A 7,439-nucleotide genomic window follows, 5' to 3' on the forward strand; every position below is an offset into this window, starting at 1 on the left:
AAAAGTGGTAGATACAGAGGTTAATTAAATTTACATTCAGTTTTTACAGGCAGTATATTTTATGCATGATACTTTGCACATATTATTGTGTCATATGAGGGGGATCGTGGTGTTTGATTGTCACAGTAAGATTGATCAGTGTGTTCAGGCAGAAAATTTTATTTGTACAGGGGTATATTTTTAGTTTTTCTATTGCATTGGTTTGTTTATTCATGTTCCAGTGCTGCACTCATTTAACTAAAATAGGCTTAGTATCTTTTTAATACTTATGGGGCTTGTTCCTTCTTCACTGCTTTTTTGTTTTGTTTTGTTTAAAAACAAAACAAAAAAACAAAGTCCAAAGTCCCAGGCTGGAGTGCAGTGGCACAATTTCGGCTCACTGCAGCCTCTGCCTCCCAGGTTCAAGTGATTCTCGTGCCTCAGCCTCCCAAGTAGCTGGTACTACAGTCATATGCCATCACGCCTGGCTAATTTTTGTATTTTTAGTAGAGATGGGGTTTCGTTATTTTGGCCAGGCCCGTCTCGAACTCTTGACCTCAAGTGATCCACCTGCCTCAGCCTCCCAAAGTTCTGGGATTACAAGTGTGAGCCACTCCACCTGGCCCTCATTGCTATTTTTTAAATCAGCTTTCATGGCTATTCTTGGTTGTCATTCTTCTAAAACATCTTTATAATTAACTTGTTTGGTCTCAAGGAAAAAAATTATATTTTTATTGGAATAATGTAAACTTTTTAAGTTAACTTAGGGAAAATTGACCCATTTGTTAGGAGACTCATTGTTGAAGACCATAATAAGACTTTTGCTCCTGATCTACTTTTGCGGTTTTCAGGAGCATGTGTTATTTTTCTCATTTGGATTTTGTAATATTTAATTGTTTGCACCTAGGGAAGATAACTATCTTTAAATGTTCTTAAAAACATTCTGTAGGGTACAGATGTTGGCATTCATTCATTTATCAGATATTTACTGAATGTCTGCTATATTCAGAAACCGTGCTACTTTCTGGAGATGAAGTGACAAACTAAAATTTCAAACCTTAAGGATCTTAGAGTGTAATGCAGACACTAGCAGTAAACAGATGATTTTTTTTTTTTTTTTTTTTGAGGCAGTCTTGCTCAGTTGCCAAGGCTGGAATGCAGGGGCATGATCTCAGCCACTGCAGCCTCTGCCTCCCAGGTTGAAGTGATTCTCCTGCCTCAGCCTCCTGAGTAGCTGGGATTACTGGCATGTGCCACCATGCCCAGCTAAGTTTTGTATTTTTGGTAGAGACAGAGTTTTGCCCAGGCTGGTCTTAAACTCCTGGCCTCAATGATCCACCCACCTTGGCCTCCCAAAGTGCCTGCCCAGCCAGCAGTAAACAGATTATTTTTATTCAATGTGATATGTGCTTTGGTTGGAGTAATCATAAGAAGCAAATAAAAGGTATACCAAGATGTCTTTGCAGGTGGAAATAATGGAACAGCAACATTACAGGATTATTTACATGTTCGAATACAAATAATGTCCTTTGAAATAGAGGGATGTAATAAATTCCGGCTCCCATAATGATGGTGATAATGATAGCGGTGGTAGAGGTGATCCTAGAGGGTGATCACTTCAACACCAAAACCAGAAACAGCTGACTAGATGAAGAAGTTTACCCTTCCAGACAGAGAAGCTTCTGTGTGACATTTTAATAGTGTCAAATTCTGACCAGTACCCTGTTCAAACAGGGAGAAAGGAAGTAATAAAATTTATTTGTTCTTATTTCACTTGTTTTTGAGAGATTTCAGCTATGATTTTTTTCCTTTTACATTTTTTTGCCATAATTCAGTTCCATTGTTTCAGTACTGGAGGCATTCCATTTTACTAAAAAAGTACAGTCATCCCTCTGTATACATCGGGGTTTGGTACAGATAAAATCCACCCATACCCATGTCCTGCAGTTGGCCCAGTGGAACCTATGCATATGAAAAATCAGCCCTTTGTATCTGTGGGTGTTGAGTCCTGAGAATATTGTGTTTTTGATCTGTTTGCTTGCAGATGTAGAAACTGCAGATAGGGAGAGTTGACTGTACTTATTTCATATTGATACATAATATTTGTACATATTTATGGGGTATGTGATATTTTGTAACTTGTATGGAATGTGTTAATGACAAAGTCCGTATTTAGGGTATTCATTATCTTGATTATTTATTATTTCTATGTTTTGGGAACATATCAAGTCCTCTCTTCTGGCTATTTTGAAATATTTAATACATAGTTAAATGGAGTCACCCTACTCTGCTATCAATCACTAGTGTTTATTTCTTCTATCAGCCTGGTTGTTTGTACCCATTAAACAACTCTCTTCATCCCCTTCCATGTCACCCACATTCTCTTAGTCTCTGGTATTTGTCATTCAACTCTACCTTATGAGATCAACTTTTATAGCTCCGACATATGAGTGACAATATTTGATATTTGTCTTTCTGTGCCTGGCTTAGTTCACTTTACAGAATGATTGTTCCATCCTTGTTGCTGAAAATGACAGAATTTAATTCCTTTTTTATGGTTCAATAGTATTCCACATTTTCTTTATATTTCTTTAATAGTGTACCAGATTGTCTTTATCCATTTGTCCATTGATGGACACTTAGGTTTGAGTCCTTACCTTTGTAATTGTGAGTACTGCTGCAATAAATGTTGAGGTGCAGGTTTCATATACTGATTTCCTTTTTATTTTGAGAACTATCAAGTAGTGGGATTACTGGATTGTATGATAGTTCCATTTTTAGTTTTTTGAAAAATATTTATACTGTTTTCCATAGTGGCTATACTAATTTACATTTCCACTAACAATGTATAACAGTTTCCTGTTCTCCACATCTTTGTGGAGATTTTCCAAAATAGTATTTTGCTATTTTTTGTCATTTTTTAAAATAGTGGCATTCTAGCTGATGTAAAATGATACCTCACTGTGGTTTTGATTTGCATTTCCCTGATGATTAGTGATATTGAGCATTTTTCATATACTTGGTCATTTGTATACCTTCTTTTGAGAAATGTCTATTTATGTCCTTTGCCTACTTTTTAATCGGATTGTTTTCCCTGTTGAGTTTCTTGTATATTCTGGATATTAGTGTCGGATGAATAGTTTGCAAATATTTCCTTCCATTCAACAAATTGTTTCGTCATTCTGTTGATTATTTCCCTTGCTGTCCAGAAGCATTTTAGTTAAGTATAGTCCCATTTGTCTCTTTTTGTTTTTGTTGCCTGTGCTTTTGAGGTCTTAGCCATAAAAATCTGCCTAGACCAATGTCATGAAGTGTTTCCCGTGTGTTTTCTTCTAGTACTTTTATACTCTTGGGATTTACATTTAAGGCTTTAATCAATCTGGAATTGATTTTTGTATATGGTGAGAGGTGAGGGTCCACTGTTATTCTTTTGCATATGGATATCCAATTTTCCCAGCACTATTTATTGAAGTGGGTGTCTTTTCCCCAGTGTATGTTCTTGGTGCCTTTGTGAGAAATTGGTTGGCTGTAAATATGTGGCTTTATTTCTGGGTTTTCAATTCTATTCTATAGGTGTATGTATCCTTTTCCTATACTAATAAAATGCTGTGTTGGGATTGAAAGATATTTTGAAGTCAGTGTGATGCCTTCACCTTTGTTCTTTTTGCTGATAATTGTTTTGGCTATTTGTGCTCTTTTTTAGTTCTATATGAAATTTAGGATTTTTTTTCTCTTTATGTGAAAAATTACATTGCTATTTTGATAGGGACTGCTTTGAATCTGTAGATTTCTTTGGGTAGTATGGGCATTTTAACAATACCGATTCTTCTGATCCAAGAGCATGGAATGTCTTTCCATTTGTTAGCGTCCTCTTCAGTTTCTTTCATCAGCGTTTTGTAGTTTTCTTTGGAGAGCTCTTCCACATCCCTGTTTAAATTTCTTCCTAGGTAATATATTTATTTATAGCTATTGTAAATGGGATTACTTTCTTGATGTCCTTCTTAGCTAGTTCCTTATTGGTTTATAGAAATGCTACCGATTTTTACATGTTGGTTCTGTATCTTTCAGATTTACTAGATTAATCAGATCTAAGAGCTTTTTGGTGGAGTCTTTAGGTTTTTGTAGATAGTTAAAATAGTGTCATCTGCAAAGAGGGACAATTTGACTTGCTCTTTTTCAATTTGGATTATTTTTCTTGTCTGGTTGCTCTGACTAGGACTTCCAGGACTGTGTTGAAGAGAAGTGGTGAAAGTGGAGATCCTTGTCTTGTTCCAGTTCTTTAGAGGAATGTTTTTCTTTTTTTGTTTTTTGTTTTTCATTTTTTTGAGATGGAGTTTCGTTGTTGTTGCCCAGCTGGAGTGCAGTGGCACGGTCTTAGCTCACTGCAACCTCCGCCTCCTGGGTTCAAGCAGTTTTCATGCCTCAGCCTCCCAAGTAGCTGAAATTACAGGTACACACCATGATGCCCGGCTAATTTTTTTTTTTTTTTTTGTATTTTTTAGTAGAGACGAGGTTTCACCATGTTGGTCAGGCCAATCTCGAACTTTTGACCTCAGGTGATCTGCCCACCTCGGCCTCCCAAAGTGCTGGGATTACAGGCGTGAGCCACTGTGCTTCGCTAGAGGAATGTTTTTCTTTTCCCCATTTAGTTATGATGTTAGCTGTGGCTTTATTTCACTTAGTTCTGCTCTCATCTTTATTCTTTCTTTTCTACTAATGTGTATCAGGTCGTTTATTTGAAATCTTACTCCTTTTTTGATACAAGAATTTATTGCTATAAAGTTCTCTTTTCACACTGCTTTTGCTATATCTCATCGGTTTTGTTATGTTGTTTTGATTTTCAGTTGTTCTAAGATATTTTCTTATTCCCTCTTTAATTTCTTCCTTGAACCAGTGATTGTTCCAAGACATTTTCTAATTCCCTCTTTAATTTCTTCCTTGAACCAGTGGTCATTCAGCCGCATGTTGTTTAATTTCCATGTGTTTTTGTTTTTGTTGTTGTTGTTGTTGTTATTTCTTTTTGAGATGGAGGTCTCACTCTATTGCCTAGGCTGGAGTGCAGTGGCGTGATCTCACTTCACTGCAACCTCTGCCTCCTGGGTACAAGCAGTTCTCCTGCCTCAGCCTCCTGAGTACCTGAAATTACAGGTGTCTGGCACCACACTCATCTAATGTTTGTATTTTTACTAGAGACGAGATTTTACCATGTTGGCCAGGCTGGTCTCAAACTCCTGACCTTAAGTGATCCGCCCACCTCCACCTCCCAAAGTTTTGGGATTACAGGTGTGAGCCACTGTGCCTGGCCAATTTCCATGCGTTTGTATAGTTTTCAGTTTCTTTTGTTGATTTTTAGTTTTCCATTGTGGTCTGAGATGAAACTGGATATGATTTTAATTTTAAAACATTTCTTGAGCTTTGTTTTGTGGCGTAAGATATGGTCTATTCCTAGAGAATGTTCCATATGCTCATGAGAAGTATGTATATTCTGTTGCTGTTGCGTAGAGTATTCTGTAAATATCTGTTAGGTTAATTTGGTTTTTAAGTGCAGTGTTTTTAAAAAAATTAATTTTGTCTCTAGATGATCTGTCTAGTGGTGAGAGTTGGGTGGAGTCTGTTTCTCCCTTTAGATCTAATACTATTTGATTTATGTATCTGGGTGCTCTGTTGTTGGATCCATGTGTATGTTTAGAATTGTTATATTCTCTTGCTGAATTGATCTCTTTATTATTATATAATGACCTTCTTTGTCACTTTTTGCTCTTTTTGACTTAAAGTCTGTCTTACCTGTTAAAAGTATAGCTACACCTGCTTGCTTTTGGTTTCCTTTTGTGTAGAACATCTTTTGGCAGCATATAATTGGGTCATTAAAAAAAATCGTTTCAACCAGTCTATATCTTTTAAGTGGAAAGTTTAACTGGTTTACATTCAAGGCTGTTATTGATACATGCATGAGGGTTAATTTCTGTCATTGTATTAATTGATTCTGGTTGTTTTGTGTATCTTTTGTTTCTTACTTTCTCTCTTACTAATCGTCGTTTGGTGGTTTTCTGTAGTGGTAACCCTTGAATTCTTTCTCTTCTTTATTTGTGTGTTTGTTTTACCAGTGGAGTTTATATGTGTTTTGTAATGGTAGATATTGTTCTTTTACTTCCAAGTATACAACTCTCTTAGTAGAGACGAGATTTCACCATGTTGGCCAGGCTAGTCTTGAACTCCTGACCTTAGGTGATTCCCCCCCACCATGGCCTCTTAAAGTGCTGAGATTACAGGCATAAGCCACTGTGCCCAGCCAGATGATCTATTTAAAGTGTGATTATCAGCTCATTATTTTGGTGTTTTTTTTGTTGAGGGGAGTATCACATACTTCGTCAGTCATCTTGAAGCACCTCCTTCCTGACTATATTTATTGAAAAAATAAATCCACTTATTAGTGGACCTACCTGTGCAGTTCAAACTTGTGTTGTTTAAGGGTCAACTATAGTTGAACTTGGTAGGAATCTTTAAAAATCTAAATAGAAAAACTTGATTTTTGCCCTGTATCACTGACCAAAAGTATTTGTGAATTGTCCTTCTTCATTACAGATTTGTCGTTTTGTTCCTTTGTTTTGTAACACCTGTTTTTCCTTACAGGATGATAAAGTCAAATCCCTCCTCTGTAGCTTGATATATTATAGAAGTTCAATGACTGCTGAACAAGTTTTAAATGCTGAATGTTTCTTGATACCAAAGGAGAAATCAGTTCCAAACCCAGAAAAAGATACTGAATATACCCCATATAAAAAGGAAGAAGAAATAAAGATGGAGAACTTGGATAAATGTATGGAGAAGACAAGAAATGGTGAAGCCAACTTTGATTGTTAAATTATTATTCTGTTATTGTTGCAGATGTTCTTTTTAAAAACTTTGTTTAGTTTGGTTGATATACAGAAATATCTAGAAATGTTCTGGGACTAGTTGGGTTGTATCTTTAGTATTCAGGTTGTGAAAAATAAAGATATTTGGCTATGCACAAAATAGTTTTTATGCTTTGAACTGTAGTTGGAGTTTGATATGGTTTGGCTGTGTCCCCACCAAAATTTCATTTTGAATTGTAGTTCCCATAATCCCCACATGTTGTGAGAGGGACCTTGTGGGAGGTAATTGAATCATGGGGGCAGGTTTTTCCCATACTGTTCTCATGGTAGTGAGCAAATCTCATGAGATCTGATGGTTTTATAAAGGGGAGTTGCCCTACACAACCTTTTTGCCTGCTACCGTGTAAGACATGCCATTACTCTTCCTTCACCTTCTGCCACATTTGTGAGGCCTCCCCAGCCATGTGAGCAACTGTGAGTCCATTAAACCTTTTCCCTTTATAAATTATCCAGTCTCACGTATTTCTATTAGCAGCATGAGAACAGACTAATAAAGTAAGTTGGTGTCATGAGTGGGGTGCTGCTGTAAAGATACCAAAAAATGTG

At 36.5% G+C, this 7,439-nt stretch overlaps 1 long non-coding RNA gene across 1 annotated transcript in view; it reads left to right on the plus strand.

The window, feature by feature from the left end:
* The window catches only part of LOC105517570, a 10,377-nt gene extending 3,389 nt beyond the window's left edge, over positions 1–6,988 (plus strand). The window contains exon 2 of the long non-coding RNA XR_001002689.1: positions 6,610–6,988. This is a non-coding gene — a long non-coding RNA (uncharacterized LOC105517570). The remainder of the gene's footprint in view (positions 1–6,609) is intronic.
* The last annotated feature ends 451 nt before the right edge of the window (positions 6,989–7,439 follow it).

The sequence above is a fragment of the Colobus angolensis genome, unplaced genomic scaffold (genome assembly GCF_000951035.1).
Source record: "Colobus angolensis palliatus isolate OR3802 unplaced genomic scaffold, Cang.pa_1.0 Scaffold302, whole genome shotgun sequence".
NCBI lineage: Eukaryota > Metazoa > Chordata > Mammalia > Primates > Cercopithecidae > Colobus > Colobus angolensis.